The sequence below is a fragment of the Arvicola amphibius genome, chromosome 12 (genome assembly GCF_903992535.2).
Source record: "Arvicola amphibius chromosome 12, mArvAmp1.2, whole genome shotgun sequence".
NCBI lineage: Eukaryota > Metazoa > Chordata > Mammalia > Rodentia > Cricetidae > Arvicola > Arvicola amphibius.
The window spans coordinates 53,382,315-53,409,022 of NC_052058.2; the positions used below are offsets into that span (position 1 = coordinate 53,382,315).

General features: G+C 45.4%; 1 protein-coding gene and 1 pseudogene across 2 annotated transcripts in view; one reads left to right on the forward strand and one right to left on the reverse strand.

Annotated features, from left to right (window-relative positions):
* Nucleotides 1-26,708, forward strand: part of Pbx1 (PBX homeobox 1) — a 278,889-nt gene that overhangs the window by 107,163 nt on the left and 145,018 nt on the right. The gene's annotated exons all lie outside the window — the stretch shown is intronic.
* Nucleotides 9,916-10,229, reverse strand: LOC119827653 (annotated as a pseudogene).

A 26,708-nucleotide genomic window follows, 5' to 3' on the forward strand; every position in this document is an offset into this window, starting at 1 on the left:
TGATACAACAGACGTCTGTCTTATTGATATAGCTCCAGTGGTGCTTTCTGCATAATTACACTCGGCCACTTTCTTTAGGTGGGGGAGAAGCCCCCGCATTAGGAGTCAGGGCCAAGAGATTGGGGATAAGGATTCCCCCTTAATAAATACCAGGGGTGGGGCAGACTCTCCCAGCAGATCTGTGTACTGCAGGTGAGAAAATTTTATTTCTTAGAAAGACCAGTCTCTTCTTTTTTTCTTCCTCCGTTGACTTCTGGGAAGTAGTCTCAAAGTTCAAGAACCAGGTGTTCTGTCCAGAAATTAAATATTCTGGAAGATCTGCGTGATCTGTGTTTCTGTCCCCACTTCCTTTCTTGGGTTTATGTAACAAACCCACGTAGTCTTAGGAAGTTCCCTGCCTTACGCGTTTGTCCCAAACACATGTTCACAGCCTTCTAGGATCTCCTGTCACTCTGCTTGGTCTGTGCGTGTGCCCACTGGGGGCTTGGTATGGGCACTCACCATCTCCTGCCATTAGTGGATCCTCACCTGTTTCTCCTCTTCAGCTACACTGGCATTTGTTTCACGGATTAAGGGCCCGTGTGTGTTTCCAGTTTTTAACTCTTTCTCACGGATTTCCCCCAGATACTCACGAACCAAGCCTTGTCTCCTCCCCTGAGTCCAAAAGTGCTAGCGCATGGAGATTTGCTGGTCCACTTGTAACATTTCCTCCGCAAGTTTGACAGCCAGGGCATGAGTCCCCCAGGAAGAGAGACTCTGCCCTCAAGTGACCAAGGACTTCCTCAAACTGGACAAGTGCTTTTGGTTATCTTCTATGGTCGGTTGCCCTCTGGGGAACGTGAGAAAATAGCCAGGGTCCTCTGTTTGAGGGGCTGGCCTGAGACTGGCACCTTTACAGCAAGGTTCTAGATTGTTCAGTAACTGCTGAGGAGAAGAGAGGCTGGGGGCCGGCATTTAGCGATTATGCTCCTGCACACAACGCCTCTCCAGGACGATCCCCTGGTGTAAAACTTCTCCACTTCCACTGGAAACCCTAACTCAGTCTTCTCCTTCCTCTCATTAAGAAATATGTATGTCAGCTACCCTCTTCTGCAGCTCTAGCAGGTATGACTGCTGATCACAAATTCAGGGCAAGCAGACCTCCAGGCACGGCTAGGTGGCCTTTTCTCCTGGGTACCTAGACTTCTTTCTTGGTCAGCTTTCTGCAGGGCCAGGCATGGGTGTGAGTGGGTCCAGTTTGAAAAGACAGCAGAGAGTAGAAAGGAGAGTCCTTGAAGCTGAATGCACCGAGCCTGCCAGCACTAAGGGAAAGAAAGGGGGCTTATGAGGCTTTTATAACCCCAGAACAGTCCTGGTCTAGCTGGTAGGGGAAGGTGAAAAAGTTATGGAGTGCTCAAAGTAGCCAGGGAGGGAGGCGAAGTGGCAGGAGAGAGTGTCGTGTAAGGCAAGGTCTGGAAGCTGCTAAGATTAAAGGGACAGTGGAGAGAGCGGGGGGGGGGGGGGGGATCTGAGGCCTGTCCCCTTCCGCATGTCTCTCTGTCCCTGTGCACTTTGCAAAGGCAGCCTTTTCTTAGCCAATGCAAATGGAGAAAATGCAGTTTCTGGTAAGTGTTCCCTAATAAATAACATCATTCCCTATCAGCCAGTGACATCCCGCATTCCTCTTCCCTATGCAACAGCCCAAGACATTTAATGATGTGGTGCTCCTTCTGGATGTGAGGCCCATGCTAATGTTCCAGTGCTCACAAAATGGTGGGGACAGAGGGGACAGATTCCAGCTCGGCTCAGTGACTTCACACCGCCAGAAATCCGAAAGTAACATAGACGTGTAAATGTATGTCAAGTATGAAGGTAGCTCTCCTTTTCTTTCCTTTTTTTTAAAAGAGAAGTCACTTGTCGTCCCCCCCCCCTTTCATTATGTAGAAATTTGTTCAGGGTTAGTTTTTGGTTGCTGGAGGATTTCATTAACGAAATGAAGTAAAAATAATCAATTTCAGATGTTCTCAGTGTTTGTGGTAATGGTTTCTCTAACAATTCCGATTAGCTGTGTGAGATGGAATTTTTCTTCCAAATTACTGCATGTTGACATTAAATATTGGCCAACTTTTTGTGGGCGTGCATTGCCTGAGTGTGCCCACGTGTGCCCAAATTCCTCTGCATGTATCTGCGCCCGCCTGGAGCTGGGCAGGAGGCACACACCCACGTTCCTCTCACCTCTTCACTCTCCCTGTGCTGGCCCCTTCTCTCCATCAGCACGGTTCTGAAGGGCTCTTGGCTGTCCTTTGCTCTGTCTAGAAGTCTAAGCAGTTTGGGAACATGTGTGGAGCACTGATTTTTTTTTTTTTTAATTGGTGGGGGAGGGTAGGCGAGGCTGGGTGACTGCTTTCAAATCAATAGGAGACTGCTTCACTTGAAATCAGGTCCTGCCAGAGAGTGGTGGCTTCCTTACTGGTGTCTCTGCCAGCCCACGGGGAAGTGTCTGCCCTCCCTTGTACCCCACTGCTCAGTCTTTTCCCTTCGGCTTTAAAAGAAGAAATAAATTAAATCGAAAAGTCTATAGTGGGCTTTCCATTATTAACTTGTTTCTTTTTATTTATTTTTTTCATGCAGTTTGGTCCCCCGCCCCCAGCCTCCCGTCTCCCCTCCCTTTGACATGCCCTGCTCAGCCCAGCCATGCATCTGCATGCACAGTCACGGGCATTGATTTCCTGCGGCATGAGTGTGAGTACACAGATAGCCATGGATGTAAACCCACCAGAGAGTGTCGCTCTGTGTGTGTGTGTGTGTGTGTGTGTGTGTTTTGTTTGTACTGTTCCCCTTTGATAAGCTGTCATCCGTGGGCACTGCTCGGGGATTTGATCCCAGTAATCGCCCGGCCCCTTGGAAGACATTAAACACTCTCCCAGACCCTTTGCTCTGCCTCTGTCTCTGAACCTTTCACTCTCCTTTAATGAGAATTTCTCCTAATTATTTCAGTGGCTGCAGCAGAGGGACTGCAGTGTACTTAGATCCCGATACTGGGACGTGACTGTTATGCTGATAGAGGCAAGAGATCAATAATTTAGGCCCCAGCTTTAATGGCAAAGCCGAGAGCTTTAGCGTCTGCATTCAGGTTGAGTCGTAGACGTTCTAAGGTATTAATAATTTCCACAGGATTTTTCTCTCCTTTCGTCTCAGAAAGCCGTGGCCGTTCTGCGTGCTTTTCTTGCTAAAATGTATTTATGGGAAGGTGTTGGCCTCCTCGACTCAGAGGTCTGCACATCCTCTTACAGCAGGGGTATGTGTGTGCATCTCCTGTGTGCACATATGGTTGCTCACACATGTGTGTATGCAGATGTCAGCACACAGAGATTTCTAGAACCACTCTTTACTGAGGAGCATCCTTAGCCACTTTGTCTTTGACCTTGGGGCTGCCCATAATTCTTCCTTTCAGAATTTATCTGGTGAATTTGCAGCCACTTCAAAGGCAAGGGTAAAATGTCACCCTTTCTTCCTGTCATTTTCCCCACCCTTTTTTTTGTCTCCTTGTACTTTGTCCTTCTGTCTGTCATAATGGCACTGTTGTACCAGACTCAAAATGTCAACCTGGATCCATGACCTCACTTAGGAGTGGGTGGCATATGCACAGCCCAACCCTGTCTTACATGGAGCCCTTCTCGCAGGAATTCCAGTAAACCCTGCGAGCTCCAGCAGCGCGTGCGTCCGACTCAGATAGATTGTGGTGTATGACACATTTCATATTAAGCTTGAAAGGGGAAAAAAAAGGGGGAAAAAGAACCCAACAGAGAAACATTGCACGGTGACAGGATTTCCTCAGAGGGTTAGCCTTGGAATGTTTCAGCAGTGTAGGGCTACAGAGAATAATCGGGGCTCTCCCCCAGAGGCTAGGGGTGGAGCCAGGAGCACTGGAGTCCCCAGTCTTCCATATGCAGCTTGCCCTCCAATTCCAAATTTTGAGAGTCACCGTTTCTCCCCATTTTTTTGTCCGACCAACCTCTGCCCTTTTTTTTTTTTTTTTAATGTTATTGATATTCTAAAGTTCCTTTAGGACACGTAACTTCCATAGCTCTGCTTGTATTTTGACATCATAAATTCAGTAAAGGCATTTTTCTTCAGGGTAAACCTCCAAACTGGGAGGAACTTGTAGGGTAGCGAATGATCTCAGATCTCAGCATGTGCCACACCTAACCACTAGGGGGCAGAGCAGCAGGATTGTGGTTGGCATGGACCAGTGAGTGAGGAGATTCGTGGTCCCTGCAAACCCCAGCAATATTCATTGCTAGCGGTAGGGAAGCACAGAGGTGCGCTGCAAACAGCCTCCGGTGCTTTAAATAACCATCTGTTTTTCTCAGTTCTGAGCGAGTGCGGGATTTCTTTTAAGCGTCCTTCTCCAGGGAAGAGGGATAGAGTAAAGCTGAACGCAAGACAACGGTTTGTATAGTTCCAAATATGACTCGCTTTTCCCATCCAAGTTACATTTTGTCACGGGTAAGGGTTTGTTTGCCTGTCTCTCCACAGTCATCCTCGTGTCTCTACCCGAAGTATTCACTCTTACTTCACCTGAGATGACAATTTCTGTATCCTGAGGACAATTGTTCCTGCACCTGTGTTCTCTCTGTCATGGCATCAAATTTGGGTGCATTGGGGGTGTGGCTTACAGGAACAAGATGGAGGGAGGTTGACTAACAGGCTAAAGAGCTATGGTATCTTTGTGTCTGCCAGTAGTTCTAGTCCAGTCTCCTGTTCAGGTGTTCCTATAGTTGATTTTCTTCGTTGTTCTCTACTTCAAGGTCACCATTTCATTGTTAGTTAGGAAATGTTAGACCCACCCGTCTGTTGGTAATTGCCACTAAAGCCTAGTTTCCAGTGAGCGACAACCTAGGGACCCACGTTGAGCTCCAAGAGTCCTGGAGACCTTCGGAAAATTGTATGGCAGAGAAATCAATTACAAACCACTAAGTACCATTAAGAACTAGTTGCCGATTAATAAAATGGCAGCCATTTTTAAAGATCCTACCACAATTGACCAACCGTTTGGCATACCAGACCTTCAGGCAGGCAAAACCACAGCTAACAAAAGAAAAATGGAGAATGACTTCCACTCTGAATCCACTTGGTCCTGGAAGTCAAGAGGCCTGGCCTCATGTAGACACAGCGATCGCAGGTAGTTGTTCAGGGAAAGAAACCACAGCCCTTCCCACAAGAAAGGATCCTTAGCTTAGTAGAATGATGCTGTGACTTCATTGTACCAAGGAAGACACCCCTTCCTTTAGCATTGGGGTTTATCGTTTTCCAAATGCTTCCACATTTACCTAGTCAACCCTTAAAACAACCCTCAACCCTAAGATTAGCAAGAGTAATGCGTTTCATCTCACTGAAGGTAGGGAAACTGAGGCTTAATGAGCTAATGCAATGTCATTACATTAACCTAATGTACCTACGTTACATTAACCTAATTAACCTGTGTAACCTAATGTCACCTGGAGCCTTTACATCTTCATCCTTGAATTACAAACGATGTCATCAGACCTATTCCCTGGGAGTTTTGTTTAAAACAGTGTAAAGCCATTTTCCCTACAGCCACTGACTAGAGATAAGGCCCTCTGGGCCTAGAATACCAACGCTTCAAATGGACTGTATCAATGTGTTTTAGACGAAAGCTTCAGGAGTGGGGTAGCCTGGGTCTGAAGCCTGCGTCCGAACACTGGTTAAGTACTGCTGGTGTTATTGTTGCTGTTGGCTTTGTTGCTTTATTCTTCCAGGAACCCAAACTTTTGACTCCCCAGCTGTCAAGAGTTCCTTAAAGTGTAAGCCCTGGTTCTTAGCACAGGGCTAGGGGTCAGGCTGTTGACCGTGACCCTTTGTGCCCAGAAGCACATACCGTCTGGATGTTTTTGTGTTTGCGTAGTAGAGTGCAATTGGGCAGGCACCTTTATGGGCGCCTCTGATCACCGTCACCCAGTTTCGATGCCTCAGTTAAGATCCTTGCCCTACTTTCCACTCCTTTCCCAACTGGAAGGAACAGTAAGGTCTCAGCATGACTTATAACCACGTCTGGGTGGTTCTGACAGGTCAGGATCTCTTTCATGCATAAATTGCTTTAGAATTTACAGAGCGCTCTTTTTTTCTATACTGCCAGTGATGTGTTGAAGGTGCCGTCTACTCAAAAAAGAAAAAAAGAGAGAAAAAAAGTACTGATACCTGCCTTAGGGGAGCTTCTGATTTTCCATTTTGTTCTCTCTCTCTCTCTCTCTCTCTCTCTCTCTCTCTCTCTCTCTCTCTGTCTGTCTGTGTGTATGCACATGTATGAGCACACACATGCCATGCACATGCATACAAGAGGCTAGAGGAGGACTTCAGTTCTCTTCCTCTGTCGTTCTCTGTCTTATCACCTTGAGACAGGGTCATTTACTGAGCCAGCAGCTTGTGTTTTTGGCCAGGTTGTCTGGCCAATGAGCTCCTGGGTTCCAAACCCCCACCATTTATTTATTTACTTACTTATTTATTCATTTTTTTGGTTTTTTTTTTTGAGACAGGGTTTATTTGTGTAACATCCCTAGCTATCTTAGAACTAGCTCTTATAGACCAGGCTGGCCTCAAACACACAGAGATCCTCCTGCCTCTGCCTCCTGAGTGCTGGGATTAAAGGTGTGTGCCACCACCGCTCGGCGTGTCTCTATCTTTTAATGTCAGGGTAATAGGCACTTGTGGTCATGCCTGGCTTTTATGTCGGACTTTGTGACCCAGGTCCTTTTGCTTGCGTAGTAACAGAGCTAACTCCTCAGTGCCCAGCCCCCAGTTTTGACATACTAACACACATAAGCCACAGATGATAATGTTCAGTGTTGTGACTAATGACATAGCGTGGCTTAAAAGTATAATGCTATGTCAGAAACTGAAGCAGTGTCTTGGAGACCAGGGTAACTCGGGTTAGTTCTGTAGGGTGGTGGCTGGTGCAGGGCGGGGATGGAGTAGGAGCCGACACATAGAGATAATAAGGGGGGGGGCAATCAGTGCTCAGAAAAGACACAAGTAGAACTTACTGGGCAAAGAGAAGGAATGGGCATGAGGAGATGGGCCTGTCTACTATGTGGGGTCGTATTTTACTAGTTATGGAATAGGATAGCACAAGTTAAGTTCAGATTATGGAGAGAAGACAAAAGAAATGTATTCATTCTCTGAAAGCCCCATGCATTCAGCATCTCTTGTCTCATGTCTCAGAAAATGTGTCTGATGGTGAACACACTTATGAATGTCTGAAGCAGAACTTCCTCATGCAGCATGGCATCTTGCATGCCAGGTGGGATTCTAAAATTAAGACCAAGAACCTTGCGGACTTTGGAAAGACAAAGTATAAGTGAAAGGAAGTAGCCAATAAAACTGTTCACCACGCTGAGCATCATCTGCTTTTAGAGGACAAGGCGAATCCTAGCTTGCTGCATGTAAACGTAACCAACAAGGCAAAACATTGCCGTCCTCAGATGAACTCGGCTCCCAAGATCAGCATTCTTCCTACAGATGGCCGGTGGTGGCCAGCGTCACTGTAACCACGCGGGGTGTTCTGTTAGTTGTAGCCAGCGTCAGAGGCACTGTCTCTGTCTCCATAATTTATGGCACTTCCAGATGACCAAGCACAATTCGTTTGCCAGGGAAAGAAGAAAGTTCTGTGTGATTGCCGTCCTTACAGGAGGAGAGCTGCATTTCTGATGGACAGAGCTGCGGGCTTTCTCCACGTGACACTTGGGAACTCGGGCTGGTAGCTAGGGCCTCCAGCAACACATCTCTGGAACTGCTCATCCCATTGCCATAAGCACTTAGGGGGAAGCCACCCCCACCCCATGGCGCTCTGAACTGTTTTGTCGTGTATTTGCTTTCAGTGGCCAATTCGTCCTAATAAATATCCAAGCTAAGTAAGTATGGCAGATGTTTTTTTTTTTTCTTTTTTTACAAAAGATAACACTGTCTGAAAGTCAGCTAATCCCAACACAAGGCTAAGATGGACTTGAAGCATCCCCTGTCCGCAAGCCCCACGCAGCCTCAGCTCTGCAGGGTCATTTTATGAACGTCTCTTTTTTTCTCCTGAGGTAATGACAGGCATTGGAAATTCCAGAGGAGACCTGCCCGGAAGTAGAGGAAGTAGAGCTCTCTAAAGATATTATCATTTCAGCTTTTCTGTAACTACAAAGAAGCCAGTGTGAGGAAAACGTCTTTCACGTAGGCAGGGTGGGGGAAAACTAAATTCAAATTCTACATGTATCTTCTGATATCAAGACTAATGTTTTGAGAAATGGCTTGCCAATAAGCAAAGGAACCATTCATAGATTTCCCTCCTACCCCTCCCCCTCCTCCTGAAGTTTACACAGGTCTTCACACTCTTAATTAACCACATCAAATAATTTGTTCCCTAGGCTGGGCTAGCAGGGCGATGTCTTTTTATTTGGGTGATGAATGACGAACGATGATTCACAGGGGATGATTCAGGCGAGGAGATGAAGACCTACCGAGCCCTCGCCAAACCCCGTGCTTTCTGTTTGTTTGCACGTTGGAAGGACAGAGATAGCTAATGAGTCTGTTAGCAAGGCAGTCTGCTGCTCTGGACACTGGAGAAAGACACAGCAATAGTGGTTGGAGACCTCAGGAGACTTGGAAAATGGTGATAGAGTGCAAAGAATCCTCTCAAAACAGGCCACAGGACACCATGTGTGCAGTCTTCTGGACATTTACTGCAGGGGGACAACTCGCATTGGCCTTTTTATTTATGAAGTCACAATCAGAGCCAAGGAGATTATGAAGAATAGACCAAATGCAAAGTCCTTGCACCTGGAAGATACTGTTTTTTAAGGAAAAGTAAAAGTGGGTTTATTAGTGTGCATTTAGCTGACTAAACCAGTAAAAGACGGTTTGTTGTGGCCGTATGTTTGACAGTTACTTTCTAACATTGCCTGGAATGTATCTTCCCTCCTGAGCTTGCAAGCTCTGACTTACCCTCATTTTCAAGATGTCTATTCTGAGGCTCGGAGGATGTCATACCTGGATTCAGGGCTCCAGGACCCTGTGGGTACTGCAGCTTTTAACCCACTGGTCTGATCGCAGCTGTGCCAACGTCTGTTAGAAATACTGGTGGCTGTGTGGCATCAGTTAATGCTTCTTCTTTCTGAATGTAGGTGAGATAATGTTTGTTAAGCCTCCCTGTGTGAAAGTCTGGTCTGCCCAAATGTGGTTGGTTGAGGGGACCTTTTCTAAGAATCTAGAACTTAGTTGCTTAAAAAATTATGAGCTTGAAGATCATAAGGCAAATATTTGTAAGACATATGTTCACTTTTTAAAAGTGTATTTATTTTGATTTTCTGTATGATGTGTGTGGGTATGCACACTTGTATGTGGAAGTAAGGTGACAACTTGTGGGTTTCCTCCCATGTTTTTGTGGGTTTCAGAAGGAGAAGGTGAGCTGTTAGGCTTCCTCAGTAAGGCTTACCTGCTGAGCTATCTGTCTGGCCCCTCATATCCATTTTTTCAAAGGCATAACCTTCCTTCAGGATTTGGGGTGTATCTACTATGACTTACTCATGAATTCAAGGTTATAGGTTCTTTGCTTGTTTGGTTTTGAAATTTTCTTTTCATTTATTTTTATTTCTATATAAATATATACTGCATATGTAATCCATGTATATATTACTTGTCTGTATGCCTACCACATGCATGCAGAGCCCTGGAGAACAGAAGAAGGCATCAGATCCCCTGGAGCTAGAGTGGTTATGAGCTGCTGATTTTGGATGCTGAGAATTCAACCTGAGTCTTCTGGAAGAGAAGCAAGTGCTGTTAGCCGCTGAGCCACCTCTCCAGTCCCTCAAGTTATAGATTCTTTTTTTTTTTAACTGTCATGTAAATTAACCCATTTATTTAGTTGGCTGTGCATTATCGAGTAGTTTTGGGTATCAAATGGTAGCACTTCTGCTGGTCTTTCAGTTCCTTCAGTCTTCTGATGGCAGACTTCACTGTGACGGCAGAAGTCGTGTTGTAGGTCCAGGCCTCGCCAGCCATTGTTTTCATGCAGGAACCACAGTGCCAGATGCCGACGGCTCGTCTCTTCATCTTGGTCTTGCCACGAAAGAGCACGTGTACTTGGCGTGCTGGCTGATTTCAATTTTCTTCATCATTTTCCGGAGGGAGGCACCATAGCGGGTCCCGTATTTCCCTACGATCCCGACTGTCTTAGTGCGTTTAGCCATGTCGCCGGAACCTAAGCCAAGCCAAGTTATAGATTCTTAAGGGATTTACTAATAGAACACCACCTGGGGATCCTGTCACTTCAGTGTCAGGATCACATGGCCTGATGTTCTTTGGAAAGGTTCAGAACTAGAGAAGTGGGTGGATGATGTTGCTCAGTGATAGAGTGACCACCAATCTTGCTCAAGGCCTTGGGTTAATATCTGGCATCACCTTTAACTAACACACACACATACACACACACACACACAGAGAGGGGGGGTAGGGGAAGGGGGAGAGAGAGAGAGAGAGAGAGAGAGAGAGAGAGGGAGGGAGGAGGAAAGAGAGAGGGAGGGGGAAAGAGAGAAATGGGGAAATCATAACATTTTTTCTATCTTTAAAGAAGTCTTCCAGAGTATTATTGAACAGGACTAACCATTATGGTATTATATATATATCAAACAAGCTGTTCTATTTGTGCTAAACCAAGTCTGCATAGCGAAACGTACCCCATCCATCTGAGGCCTCCCGTTGGACCCAGCAGAGAACAGGTCCATTGCAAAAACTGCGGAGGAATTTCTAGACCATTATTTTCAGCGTTTCGCCTTCGCTTCCTTAAGCAGAACACTCCGGATTCCATGTGCTTCTCTGTATTGTTCATGCTTCCTTCTCGATATATGACTCTGCAGACATTTACAGAGGGCCTGCTGTGTGTGGGCTTGGCATTTTAAAGTTACACAAGGAAAAACTTGAAATCTGCATTGCAACCCAAGGACGACCAGGGAATGGGAGGTTGGTAACACTGTCTTTCTTTATGTTTACATAGTAGAATATGCAATACACATGTGTACGCACATGCACCATAGTCACATGTGTACTGTATCAGTAATATAAGCAGATGTGAACACCAGGAAGTGGGACTAGTGAGAAAGACATGGATCAATTAATTAATTTAAAATGATTTAAATTTATTTGTTTATGTCTATGAGTGATTTGCCTATGTGCATTTATGTGTACTGTGTACCATAAAAGGTCAGAAAAGGATGCTGGGTTCCCTGGAACTAGTGTTACAAAAGGTTGTCAGACACCCCGTGGTTGCTGGGAACTAAACCAGGGTTCTCTGCAAGAACAATTGCAATCTCCTCCCCGGCCCTAATGAACATACTAAGTAAGTCTTTTGACTTTTGGTGGGTTAAGGGAGTAATTCTAAAGCCAGTGATAACTTACCTCTTGAGACAGAGTTGCTCTAAGGCACCTCACGGCTTTATTGCCAGGCCTAGATGCCTGCCTGAGTAGGGAGAAGAAGCTCACTTCAGCACCTGAGACCCGGAATGTGAATGAAACCCAATTGCAAAAGCAAAACAATGCTGGGCCTTGTGGCACATGCTTTTAATCCCAGTACCCTGGAGGCAGAGGCAAGCCTGGTCTACATAATAAGTATGTGGGCTATCTAGAAAGACTCTGCCTCAACCCCCCCTCCCCTCCAATCCCCCCAAACAACAACAACAACAACAAACTAAAACAAACAAATTCCATGAAAAATGAAAGAGAGAAAAGAACCAATCATAACATAAACTATCTCTTCTTTATGCCTTATACTGAGGACCTTAATCTGCCTTTTTGTTCATTGTGTTCATTGGGAAGGTCTTTACTAAGCAGTAAAGAAACCAATTAAATAAATGAAAAATGTGGAGAGGGCATCAGAACAGTGGATCCCAAAATTTAAGAGTGCACAATAACATTCTAAGAATTTCCATCGTACATGCTTTCAGTGCTCAAAAAACTGTATTATTATGTCTTCTTAAAACAAAATTTACAGGTAATGACAATGTAGTTATGACTTTATAACTTTGTACCAATTTTAAAACAGATGGGATATACTATAATATTATAGAACTGGTTGGGAGAATTAAAGTGAGATAATCCTACTTTTCCTTTAATGTACTCTGTAATCATTCTAATTTTGAAAGACCCTTCTGGTTATTCTGAGTTAGAAAGACAAGAGTAGATTTTGAAATCTCCACCCTTCTTTGGTGGCATTTAGAAATTAGTATAGTTTTTGTCTTGATTTTTTGGAATTTTGTTTGTTCATTTTTGGTCTATCTGTGAAGCTCAACTCAATGGCTTTGAATTCTTGAGATCTACCAATCCTCCTGCCTCAGTCTTCCCAGTAGGTGGGACTGTAGGCCTGTGCTACCATACCCAGTAAATGTGGTTTTTGTCCATCCATCTGTCCATCCATCCATCCATCCATCCATCCATCCATCCATCCATCCATCCATCCATCCACTGTCCACATCCACCCTTCTGATGTATACATCCCTGTTGAGTATCTCCTATGTGCCAACATTATTCTTCATTCTTAGGATACAGATATAAACTAAGCAAAACAAAGATCTTGGCCTTAAGAAACTTTTATTCAGGAATGATGACTTTCAGTCATTTGGTTGTTGTTAAATTGTCAACTGCTAGCTTTACTCATAAGCTAGAAACTTCATAATGTAAAAATATTAAGTAACCATATACCGCAGGGATAGTGAAGTCCCACGTTCCCCTACACTTCCTTTTCTCTTTGTATTAATTTGTAACCTCTTCCTTTGAGCTTCTGATGGGGTCAGGTCAGGACTGAGTGGTCAGGCTAGACACTATATCCATGGTGACGCTGCCTCTACGGTCCAGTCTGTGGGATCAGAAACAGTCACTGAGAACAAGTGGATCAAAGGCAAAGATTCCCCGTTGGCTTGCCCAAACCCTCCTTCTAAGGACAAAGTTGTTCTCAGTGATGATGCTCCCTTCTTTAATTCCAGTGGCTTTCCCATAGGCCTGTGCGGCTCAGAACCCAATTCTCAGTTTAGCGATATGGAGAGTTTATTCACTAAGGACGTGTTAAAGAAGGTGGATGGAACAGAAGCCTCCAGGACCAAGGTGGCCATAGTAAAATTTGTTGTTATGTGTCAGCGGGCCCATAGGGCAATTGCCTGACCCTAAGTGAGTCAATAGCATTAACATTTGTGTAGTGATGTACAGCTTTTCATATTTCATAGTGAGAGTGGCCCTGTTTGATCAGTTAGGGAGTACTGCAGCAGCAGAGGTAAGCCCACTTATAAAAGAGGAAACCAGAATTTCAAGAAGTCTGTCCAAAGTCAAGTAGCAAGGTCCAAGTGGGATTTTAACTGTGACACACCCCCTTTTTAGTAGGTCACATTACTTATCTTTATGTCTTTATTGTCTTGACTCACACAACAATTAAGATATAGATTCCAATTGGTATCTTCTCTGTAGCTGTGAAGGGAGAGTGGTTTTCCATGGCCACGTGGTTGCTGGAAAGCTGAACTCTACTGGGATTCAGCACCAAGACGATAAGTTTCGCATCCCTGGCTATTGGCTATCTACCACTGCTGATGTAATAAGCCAATCAAACCTAATTAATAAACCCAGGTTTAATGAACAGAGCAAAGCACTCTTGGGTGACTCTCAGGAGGGAAGGCTAGGAATCACATGGCAGATATGATGGCCAGGTTTTAAGTAGCCTATGGGCATGGGCTTGAGCATTTTTGGGGAAGGGCTAGCACTAGGCAGGCTTTCTGAGGGGAGGGGCCGCTGATTGGCAGACTTTCTGAAAGGGCAGGGTCTGGGGAGAAAGAGAGGTGCGGTGGCAGGCTGGGACTCAAATGCAGGCCATCTGAACCAGATCCAAGTCTTCCTGCTATTTTGCCTGGTCATGGCAAGGTGTTAGGAGCCACCTCTCTCCTGCCCGTGGTCATATGCACACTGACATTTGCTCTAGATCAGTCATAACGTAAGCTACGTGAAGGCTGTGCACCTGGTCCGAAACAAACTGTGATGTTTCTGCCATGTGCTTTTCTGCTGTCTTTTTCTTGGGAGACCACTTTAAAAAATTTTATTGCCAGGCATGGTTCTGTATGCCTTTAATCCCAGTACTAGGGAGGCAGATGAAGATGGATGTCTGAGTTTGAGGCCAGCTTGGTCTACAGAGCTAGTTCAAGGACAGTTAAGGTCACATAGAGAAAACTTATCTCAAATTATTTTTCTCTTTTATTTATTTAATGTGTGTGTGCATTTGCCTGTGTGGGTTTAATATGTGCATCACATGCATGCCGGCGCCATGTGGGGGCCTGGGGAAGGAGCTGAATTTCCTAGAATTGAAGTTACAGGAAGCGATGAGTCACTGAGTGGTGCTGGGGACCAGCCCTGGACCAGCCCTGGGTCCTGTGGGAGAACAGCAAGTACTTTTAACCACTCAGCCATCTCTCCCATCCCTGATGGAGAATCCCTTTAAGATGTGTAGTCCGTCTTCAGATTGTTTTCTGTTGTGTTGAGTAGCTACTAGCTGGATCTATATTTTAAAGCATTAAAAAAAAAAAAAATGCTTGCAAGTCCTTGAAGCTTAAGCGGGCTCTGCATTTTGCCCAGGTATCTGTAGGTAGATCTTACCTACCTACATTCTGGCAAATCATGTTTTCCTTGTTTCTTGCCACTTTGTGAAAGCCTTTCAGATAAAAGAGCTGGCTTCACTCTTTTGATCTTCCTCTACTCTGTGAGTTCTGAAACTTGGAGGAAGAAAGAAAAAGGAACCCATGCATTGCTGTTTTCCCTGGGATAGAAGCAACACAAGGTCAGCTTCCTCTGGTGAACACCTAAAGTGGGTGGAGTCTCTTATCTCTGAGCCCACACTACACCCTCTCTTCCTTTCTGCTTCTCAGAGCCAGAAGATTACTTGAGCCTTTCTGGGAATAAGGGGGGAATTAATATTCATCAAAAGTGACAACATTAAGATGTCCTAATCCGTGGACCACAAGTCTGTGAAGATTGCACCATTCTCATTTCTCATGTCGGGGAGCAGGGGCCTAAGTAACGTTGCTAGTCACACAGTTAGTCAGAGTCGAATTGTGACCGCAAACTCTGAGTGGTGTGATTCCAAAGACCACGTGTCTTTAGTGTACATGGACTATACCCTCTCTTGCTCCAAGAAGAGGTGGGCACTGCAAGAAATTTCAGACAGTGGCCTTCTTGCAGCCTTGATAAACATCGAGTCCCTATTACCTGTAGTGAACACATGAAGTGCAGCCCTACTCTAGAAAGAGAACCTGGAAGAATTCCTCAGATCTGAGTTCCTATCCGTCCTTAGATGGTGACCACTCATAACTTCAGTACTACTGAAGTTTTAGTATTCTAGCTATTCACGTATCAAATTAAGAGTGAGATTCAGGGCAGGAAACTTGTGAGGATGAGGTAAGAGGATGTGTAGAGCCCCAACCAAGCTTATGTTATTCAATATTATTAGTGTAATTCTCACTTAATATACTTGCTTTAGATAGGCATGTTAGGTTGCCTGCTTATCTGTTAGGTTATCTGTAAGTGTGTGCTGTCCAATACTTAAGTTTTTTGATCTGTGAATGAGCCATTTTGCTAATTTCCCAGTGTTTTGGTCTATTTTCTGTTGCTGTCCTGAAATACTACAGACAGTGTGATTTAGATATGAAAGACGTGTAGTGCCTTTTGGCTCTGGACGTTGAGTGAGGCCAAGGTGGAGCCGATGTACCTGGTGACAGCTTTCGTGTTGTATCATAGTATGGTGGCTGCATGCAGAAGAGGGGGCATACAAGCAAGCAAGAGCCAACACTCGCCAGAGCCAGGCATGTTCCCTTTCACCAGGGCTCCACCCCATGACCCAGGCACCTCCAACTGTACTCAGTCTCCCACCCTACAAATGGTTGGGATTGAGATTTCAACACATAAACATCTGAGAGATTTACTTAGCCTCGAGGCCTGTTTTCCCGCTCCATCAGATGTATCTGTCGTACCAGCCTTCTCTGTTATTATCAGACCTGCCTTTGTATCTGGTGTGGGCTTTGGGGAGACTTCCTGGCTCCACAGACTGAACTAGGCATCTGGGAGACAGATGCAGCAGATCAACAAACCAGGCCACTAGAACTTCTCTTGGCTTCGGGGCGGGAGTGGGGGACGCAGTTTAAGATTTGATATCAAAAGGTGGAAAGAATGGGAAATGAAGGGTAGGGCTGCAGAGTGAGAGCTATCCACGGTGACCTCCAGGTATATTGGGGGTCATTCCTCCAGGGATCCGCTGTTTGATTTCTCTGGACACACAGCACAGGCCAGCAGGATCGTCAGGCTTGGGTATGTTTGCTCCAGAGATGTGTAATGTGTTGACCTTCAGAACTCCTGGATGCAGAAATGGCATTCAGACTATTTAAAAAGAACAAGAACCAGCCAGTTAGGGTGGATGCTGCCAACAAGATGACTCTTTACACACTCTATTAACACTTAGCCTGCTGGATGTGTGGGAAGTACAGGAGCCAGGCAAAGCAGAGGGTTGTGGGTAGCACTTGCAAGCAGGGATGTAACACTAGACGTTGTTATCTGTCAGATGGCACTATTGGATGCTCATCTGTCCGATGGCACAGAACGGTCTCAGAAGCACAACTGACAGGGCCCCCAGAGTTCCTTTGAGTGCACCCAAAACCACGTGCAAGGTGTAAGGATGTTTTATAGATTACAATGGCAACAGTAGGCAAGGAGCCATCTAGGAGCCATAACCAGAATTGGCTCCTGGCCTTAGCTCCGAGTTCTTTTTGAGAAACTTATAGAGAGAAAAAGTGGACTTAGCACACACTTCAAATAAGAAATCATTTTGATAAGAACTCAGTGGGTTTTTCTTTTTCTTGATTTCATTTTTTCAGATCTTATTAACTCTCTATTTGTATTCTGCTTTAGGGACCTGCTTTTGTCTTAGGCCCTGTGGCTCTTGGAATTCCTCTTGGAATTCCCATGATTCTTTCTAGAAACTCTTCTTTTCCTGGGGACACCTGCCTCTTGTGGTCTTAGCCCCATAGTCTAAGAACTGTGCACCTCAGGCCAGGTTTTTATTTTTCTTTCCTCAGTCCAAGTCAGGACTGCATTCTTGTTTGGTTTTGTTTGTTTGTTTTGAGATAAGATCTAAATAGCCCTGGCTATCCTGCAACTACATGGGCCAGACTAGCCTCAAATTCATAGAGATCTGCCTGCCTCTGCCTCTGCCTGAGTGCTGATATTAAAGGCGTGCATCGTCACACCCAGCGAGGGCTGTATTCTTGAAACTACCTTTAGGCAGTTTGTCATTAATTAGAAATTACTGTTTGCAAAAATTTTTCACATATTTTAAAACATTCCCCGGTCTGATGAAGGATTCACCAGCTGCTTCTGTAAGTGGAGAGACTCTTTGGCGTCATGTGTGGCGGTCAATGATGACGTCACAGACTGACACTGTGCCATCACTGCACAGTTTTAGCTAGCCGTTCAGGTACCATGAAAAGTGAAATATAGCTGAGCGGTGGTGGCGCACACCTTTAATCCCAGCACTCGGGAGACAGAGGCAGGAGAACCTCTGTGAGTTCGAGACCAGCCTGGTCTCCAGAGCGAGTTCCAGGACAGCCAGGGTAATATAGAGAAACCCTATCTTGAAAAACCAAAAAATAAAAGAAAAAAAAAAGAAAGAAAGCAAAAGAAATATGAATAAATGCTGACGACCAAAGTTCACATTGTTCTCCAGACTTGTGGATCTCATCTGGCACTGGGAGCGCCATTATGATTTTTTGTAGGGCAGAGCTGTCTACATGCCTAACCAGTGGTGGGGTACCTGGAGCCACCCTTCCTTGCAGTTGTATCAGGGCCAAGTTCTCTTTCTCTCTTAAACATATTCATCAAGGGGCGTGGTGGTCCTGGTACTGAGGTAGCTGAGACACGAGGATCCTATGTTTAGGTCCAGCCTGAGATACACGGTAAGACCCTACCTGTACAATAAACAACATCTCTCTCTGTGACATGTGTCCTTAAAGGCATAGCCATCGTCCTACTTAGCCAATCTCCCTCCCTGCCTTCCAAGACTGTGCCTGCTCTTCCACTTCAGATGACTGGAATCCACAAAGGTAAAGAAAAACGATAGCATTTAGTTTCCCAAACTCTTGCTTGTATACAGGTCTTCAAAGAGATGACTGTAATGCCAAAGTGGGTATCTGCTGAAGTGGCCCTTCTATGTCTCATATTCATCTGACTGACAATCCCATCTTGGAGCCCAGTGGCCCCACGGTGAAGCCCAGTCTCCCCCTGGCTGGGGTGCGGCGGGGACAGCCCAGAGAGCCAGCGACCTTCCTTGGGGCCTCCAGATATCGAGCTGGGGAATGAGTAATTGGGACTCTCCAAAGTGTTTAAACACCAGAATTGAAATTAATGTCCCCTCATTGCTGGGTACGCTGACAATACATTACAGCAAACACCTTCCCAAAGTGAAATGAATGTTTGTTTATCCTCATGAAATATACATCAAAACTTGTTGGTAGAAGAGGCGCTAATGAGGGAAGTGGCTGAGTTTCCTGTTAATTCCAGGCAAATAGCTAACTGAGATACAGGCTTGCTACAGTTTGCTCTGTGGTCCCCATTCTCCCCATTCTTTTTTTTTCCTTCTTTCGTCTTTTTTTTTTTTTTTTTTGAGAGTAACCTGTCCACAGCTGTGTATCCAGGACATTAATATGGGTTTAATGAAAACTCCAGTTGATCTGTCCAAAGATATTGATGAGCAGGGCCCGGCCATATTAATCATCTCCTTGAGGGAGGAAATGAAGGGAATGGGTGAGCAGGTTTCTGTCAGATGCCAATCCTGACGAAGAGATGTAAGGCAGGGGGGAATGTTTTCTAACCCGCCGTGGCTACATCTATTTCCTGTGCCAAGGGCTGGGCCAAGTGGGAGTGGGAAGGACATGGGACAGTACAGGAAATTCTGGGACACACTTAACGCGAAGTCATTAAGTGTCTGCCAATAAATCCATTACTGTTAATTATATTGAGATGGCCAACGATCCGCTGACAATATTCCGTCATTGATTTTCATTCGCGAGGGATCGATGTGCTGGCTGGAATCTCTTTGGCGTTTTTATGTTTTCCTTTCTTCTCCCCTCTCCTCCTCCTCTCTCCCCATGGCTGCTCCCCTCCCCTTCAGTGTCTGCTGTAATGCAGGTCCTCTCTCTGGAGATACAGTTCTCTCCCTAAGTGCCAAATGTTTCTTGATAGGAACAAGCTACATTTCTTTATGGCTTATGGCAAACTGCCTTGATTACTTCTACTGCTGTACCCATTATGTGAATTAAATATGTATTCAGTTGCATGCTGCTTGCGATGTTATTGCAGGGTGACATATGGTACCGACTCAATTAGAATGAGGCAGCATTAGATAACCCTGTGATTACATGCCTCCTGACCGGCTCCTCCTCGGCCTCCCCTCTGTGTGTTCGCTCTCGGTGTCTGTGGGGCCGCAGGTTTTCATTATGGGTTATCATCTCTGCTACCTCAGATGTGGGCTGGGGCCTGGACGGGGAGGGGCCTGTGGGCCTGTAGGGGGGGGGAAGCACATTTGGTAGACAGATCCTATACAGGATCATGGAGAAGGGGGCTAAAAATCTTTTAAATGCTGATTTTTCCCCCTCTTTCTTTCTCAAGATGGCTGTCTGTACTGCTATGAAACAAGCTTCCATGGCCTCTCTAGTTATGGGGTAGTTGCTGTGTGTGTGTGAGCTGGTCCTTACCTTGAAGATGATTAGTTTTTTGTTGTTGTTGTTTTTAAAGAGTACTCCTTTTATGCGCTGCTACCCTTGCCCCATTTTGCAGATGAAACTGAAGACTGCACTGGGTCACCCACAATTCAAGGTCACAAAGTCGCTTGGTGTCTAAATGAGGAAGAGTGATCTGGAGGCAGAGTGAGAATGTGCTATGGAGTGACCAAGAACAGCTAAAGCTTAAAGAAAGGGGCTTCCTTCCCGTGGACCCTAGTCAGCCAGGCATGGCACCAGATATACTGAAAAATGGGAACATGTGACATCTCCCTCTAAGTAGTCCCTCCCTCACACCCCACCCCCCACCGTTAGCTTTTTCTGTCTTAAGTTGTTCTAACCTCGTTTTCTTGACTCTTTACTTCCATTTGCCTAAAAGAGCCTGCAGACTCATTCTCCTTGGTCCAACCCAGCCACAGTAAGGAACTGATCCAGCCAGAAACAGTAGGAGCTCCTGTCACCCTGGGTAGAGAGCAGAGTCTTCAGGTCTCACAGAAAGCCTGCTGATCCCTTATGGCTGGGCAGGGTATTGCACATGGTAGCTCAGGTTGTCAGACGGGAGCACCTGCACTATATTTTGTGTGCACTAGGCATTATGCTGGGGAAACGTTAGCGTTGGCGTTGTCACCGGTCCCAGACAGTTCAAGCCTCAGACTTGGCTAGAGGCAAGTGTCATCTAAGCAGGCTAAGTGTGCCTGAGGACAGTATGGACCCAGAAGGACCACCGATGTGTCTTAGTGTTTGTTCCTCTAGGTGGCCACTCAGGCCGTGTTTTGAGTCCGGCCGCGCATAGCAAACATAGATCCAATAGATGAATATAGGAGTAAATGGAAGAGCGATAACGAGGCAGGTTTGCTTGGAGGAAATGGGGCCCCTGTGCAGATAACACCACGCTGTGCCCCAGCCCCCTCTTCCATTACGACAATGATAGCACACTTTATATTTAAAGCCACCCTTTCAAGAGCCACTGAAAAGATAAACAAGAAATGAACAAAAGTGCTTATCTGTAGAGGCCAGGTGCAAGAGTCGGAACGGAGTAAATGAGGACAAGGGCGGGAACAAGGCTTGATGGCCAGTGGGGAACACAAGGATGTATTATAAATATATTTCATATCAGAAATTTATTGCCTGTTTAGAAACAATATTAAAATGAAAAGGACTTCAGGAGCATCATCTTGCCTAATCTTCACAGCCACCCCAAGGGGGAGCTTTTTTTATTAGATTCTAATTTTACATAAGGAAACGAAGTCATGGAGTTCCTATACCTCACCTAAGGTGATGAAGTCAGTAAACTAGTGTCAAGACAAAATTCAGATTGAGTTCTTTCTACTACAGCATAGCCCAGTGATGCTAATCCAAGCCAAGCTGGTTTTTGATTGGGAGCCTTAAATGGGGCAACTGTTTACATGCTCGAGGGAGAGAAGGAGGGAGAGAGGGAGGAAAGGGGGGAGGGAGGGAGGGAGGAAGGAAGGAAGGGAGGGAGGGAAGAATTCTAAATGTCTGTTTGGTCTGTGTAGGAGACACTTGGAGGCCTGACCCTCCCCCACTGCCTTTGCAGCACCCAATACTTAAGCCGCAGCCCCAGCATGGTCACGCCTGAAGCTGTCTTCTCTGGGACTGACGATCCTGCTGGCTGTTTCTGGAAGGAAGATGCTAAAACAGATGGCCACTACCTGGTCCTTCGTGTGGGCCTGAGATACTCTGGGGACCTGCCGGGCAGCAGGGAGCTATTATCATTGTTGTCATGCCACAAAGGGCCTGAGGAGAAATCTGGCATTGAAAAAATGCCAAAAGTTGTTGGTCTTGTAAATGCAGGGTGACATGGCATATATCCTTGAGGGCAAAGAGTGACATTTTAATGACCTGCTCCCGGTAGCTGTCACCCTTTACTTTGCGCATGTAGGTGCTTGCTACGGAAGCCTTTGCTCACACCTCTCCTATTTCTCTTTGCGCCCCCCTGCCCCCCAGAGCTTGTGTTGTTAGTGAGTCTAAAGCATTACCTATCTATCATTTGGCAATCTATTTGTATAGTTGCACCTGTGTGCACATTATAGCTAGAGCCTTTTACGGGGGGACTCACCCAGCCAATGGGGAGCACATCTTCCCGTAGACTCCAGAAGGCAGTCTGCTTCCTCAGTCACTGTGACCTTTGCCCTTCATCAAATGGGGGTAGTCATGGGGATTCTGTGCTAGTGTTTGTTTCTGGGAAGAGTTCAAGTCTCCCAGTCCAACCTCCATGGATTGTGTCCTGCTCTGAATTCCTATGCAGCTTTCTCCTGCATCTTCTGCCGTTCTATCCCAGGTCCCATCTCCACAGAGCTTCTGGGACTCGCTTCTGGGACTCCTTCCGACTTTCCTGGCCCTCCATGTGAATTCCAGGAACTCTGGTGTGCTAGAGCGCCTTTTCCTGAGTTCAGATTTCGTCTTTTCTGCTGATGAGGTTCTCCAGTTGACAAGCTCTTCCTCTACAGTATTGCTGCAGTTGGTGCCGAAGACCTTATCCTCCATCCCTTTTGATTTCCATCTTCTCCCCGTCTTGTCCCGTCTCTGGATGGATCTTCTCAGTTAATGTCAGTGCCATTTGCCCCTTAACAATCTCTAAAGCACCACCCAGCGTTCCCACGCCTTCTTTTATCATCTCAGCTTCCAGTGCTCTAAAATATATCTGCTATAATCACCAAGGTCAGGGGCCTACGCTGTCAGCTCTAAAAGCCCAGCAGGTGCCACAATGTTCGGATTTAAGCAAGTAGCCAATAAATACTTCTTGAAGAAATGGTAAGTTAAAACTTGCGCTTTCATCCTCGATTGACTTCTGTGAATTTCTGATTTGTGTAGCACAACAGGCTGGCATCTCTCTCTCTCTCTCTCTCTCTCTCTCTCTCTCTCTCTCTCTCTCTCTCTCTTCAACTAACTTTAAGCTTGGCATGCACAAGGCAGACCTCATCAGATCTTCTGCCATGGTCACTCCCTCCCTGTGTTCTTTCCTACTGTCTTCGACCCAATGTAGAGGTGTCATGTTTGCACCAGACTCTGAATTTTTCCATACATCCCCTCCCCGCCATCAATAATTAGCCAATTTGTATTGATCCTGCCAGAAAGCATGTATTGAATTCTTCATGCCTGACTGTGTGCCAAGTAAGAGATCACAAAGGTAAACATATCGTATTCCTCATCTGTCGTCTCTCCGTCTGCCATGGTCCTAGGTCAGGCTCTCCCTGTCTTTCACCCAGACAGCTCTGTTGACCTCCTCACTGGGATCTCTGCCCTTGATGCCTTCAAACAGTCCATCTCTCCAGAAGCCCGTCAAGATAGTCAAAGCAGGCAAAGCCCACTTGACTTAACCCTGACTCAGAATCCGTAGCCAACAGCTCCACTGTCAAATTCTCTGGTGCCACACTCGGTTATGAAACGTCTCCCAAGTGATTTTCATAGTCACAATGGTCCAACACCTGAGATTTGTCAGCTATTTAAAATGTTCAGCTAATTCAAACTATCACCGTAGACTTGTTGTTACCTTCATTCCATTGAATTGCCGGGGAGTTTCCTGCGTGGAAGCAGGATGGAGTTTGTGTTCAGCTAGGTGGGATCTGTGCACTTCTGGGGGTGTGTCCCAAGTCTTGCTCTCATGATGCATGTGCCTGTACAATGGATGGACACAGGTGGAAAGTCTATGGGCTGAGGTCTAAATTCCGCATCATAACCTATGTTGGCCGTCTCATCTAGTTTGATGACCTAGTTTCCACCGTTTTTCTTCTGTCTCCGTAGACAGTCCAAACAGATGGAGTATCCTGAGTGCCTTGAAAATGCTAGGTTTAAAAAAGAATGCTGTTGGAGATTGTCTGTTCTGCCAGTAATTCCCCATAGCTACCGTCTCCATAGAAAACAACTACTCGTCATGATGACCTTAGCAGAGGCTTGCTGAAGGAAGCATCCTGTCTGAATTCACCTCTCCATTCATTCCTTCCCCTTAGCATCTGCTTTTCCTTATACACCCTTTCATTGTAAGGCTACATGGAATTTTTGTATGTTTATTTTCCCTTAGGTTGAATGCATTTTGGCGTTGATAACTTTTCAATTATTAATATTTTTAGGACAGGTTTGGACACATGACAGGTACCTTGTAGTTTTGACTACTGACCCCAACAGTCTTATGGTGGAGTCAGGCCTAGTACATCTGTGGTGACTATGTGGCCTTAACATGTTGCATGAAACACACATTTTGGTTTTCTGTTTGTTTTGCATAAATTACGTGCTGAAATTGATTTAAGGACTTTTGGTCTGGTAATACATATATAATATATATATTATATATAATACATAATATATTATATATAATGTACTAAATGGGTGACTTATTGAAAATATTATGGAGATTTCATCTAAGACATAAAAGCACACAGGTCCCAACGAAACAAGAGTATCTCAGGAATGAAAAACATCAGACTGTTCAGAGAACATTTTATTATTAGTTTTAAAAAAATCTTTTCTTACATTTATTATTGTTATTTTATGTTTTGTGTGTATATCGAAGCACAGTGCTTATGTGAAGATCAGAAGACAGCTTATGAAAGTTTGTTCTTTCTGTCCACCACATGGGTCAAGGGAATTGAATTCTGATCATTAGGCTTGGCCATAATGGGGTACCTTTACCCACTAAATTGTTTTCCCAGCCCCAAGAAAGTTATCTTACCCATTAGCAGAGCCTGGTGACATCTAGGCTTAGACACGAGGAAAATTGTGAACGGAGGATGCCAGATATTTTGATTTCATAAAGGAGGGAGGGGCTCAGTATAACCTTAAGCTGAATGACCATATCAGTTCCCAGGTGGTGGAGGGTGTGGGCAGAGATGTGCATTATCAGGTAACTGCTGTAAACTGGCTTTGCCCAGGTATTTACTGTATGCAGCCTCGAACTGGACTGGGAAGAGGCCCATCTGTGTGTGTGTGTGGAAGCACGTAGGTTCTCTTGTCTGGTTGCCTGGAAAGATGGATTTGGTATTAAAGAAATAAAGGACTGAGGAAATGGCCAGGCGTGAGCAGTTTTGTTCCTTCCAGAATGTGGAAGTTCAATGACTGTTTTGACAATATCCGAGTACTTGGTTATTTCATTTTGAATTCCCCTCCCCACCCCCAGTGTTGCTAAGGGTGGAACCCAGGGCCTGGGGCAGCCCTAACCCTAATCATTGATTTTTTTCTCTTTGGTTTTACCTCTCAAACAATCATCTGTTTTCCCTCTGCTGGAATCATGCTGTGTTTGGAGGCAGTTTCTTGGTTTTTAGATCTTTACTAGGCTGAGCTCCCTGGTTCAAGAGCTTTCTTTTTCAGTAAGAGGCCTGAAGTATCCATTAGTGATGTGCCAGGGTTAAATGGCAGGGAAATAACTGGGTGTTTTGGATCCTTCATCTGCTTGTCAGGTTACCTAATTTTTCTAATGTCTACTCTTCCAAAACTCAAAGTGGGACTATGTCACCTGCTTCTGTGGCTCAGCGATGGGCTTATTTAGGACTTAGGTCCTACGAGTTGGTTCGTTACTCCCCGAGAAACCTGTGAGTTTTATTCTGCCATTTCTCCCATCACATTAACCAGCATTGTAATGGGAATGCTTGGATACTGGCCAGGAGACAAATTAAACAGAAATTAGCAGTGTAGACTTCGGAGCCTGGTTTGAATGACCACAGGTATTGAGCCTCTAAAAAGCGAAAGTGTGGTAGTGTCCCATCTCCCTCTCCTTAGGACAGCTCTGCTCAGACAGTCCCCCAAGTTAGTCCTACGCTCTACCATGTCCCTCTAATGAAACACCTGAAGTAATTAGTTAACATCGTTCATTTTCAAACTTGTAAGTTCTTGGTGTGTGCGCGCGTGTATGTGTGTCATGGGACGTGGCACTCCTATGGAGGCCAGAGGACCGCTTTCAGGAGTCAGCTCTCTCCTTCTGCCACATGGGTTCTGGGACTCAAACTCAGGTCGTCAGGTTTTGCAGCAAATGCCTTTGCTGGCTGAGCCATCTCGTGGACCCGTTTTCTGACCTTAGTTTCAGCCGTCAGTTTATACGCCTCCCCTTCGGTTGTTATAAACTTTTGAACAGAAACACTTGCGCCCACCTATGTATCATCCGTCTGATGCTTGCTTTACACATAGGAGTCTTAAATGCCAATTTCAAGGAAAGAAACATGAAAACCCCGCTCCTCTCCGGCAGATACCTTTAGCTATTTGGTGCGCTAAGGTGACCTTTGCTTTTTGTCAGTTACATAGAAAAAAATTGAAGTATTAAGGAGAGCTATCGGCAGCAGTTACAAAATAGGGTCACTTAAAATAATTAAATCATATCACTTAGCCTGGTTGCGGTCTTTATATTGCCACCCCCTACACATACACCCTTAAAAACATCCTACAAACGAAAGTGATCTTTGATTCGATAAGTTAGAGGGTTTGTGACATTTGGAATTGAACTAGGCCAGAAATGAAGTATCCAAGCCTGTTGGTTTTGCCACCAGACCTCAGCCTTGCTATGTCCCATTCAATCTTAATGGTGTCTCTTGTCTGCACTTCCAATTGGTATGCTGACGTCACTCTCAAGTTATATAGAAAGTAACTGGCTTGAATTTGCAGGGGTCTTAACCCTGCTCAGGGATGGGAGAAACAGGCGGGTACGAGGAGTCTATGTGAGTGACTCTCTTGTGGTCCTTAGTGTGTTCTTTGCTCTGAGAAGAAAAGAAAGAAGAAACAACCAAAAGAAAACTCAAACACAAAACTCTGGCCTCTAGTGAGCGGTGGCAGGTGGGAAGAAGAGCCCCATAGTTGAGTGTTGAGAAGCAAAGGGGCCTTTTTACTCTAGGGAAATGGTCCTGTTGGCAAAGGTAATGATACACAGGATATTTCTTA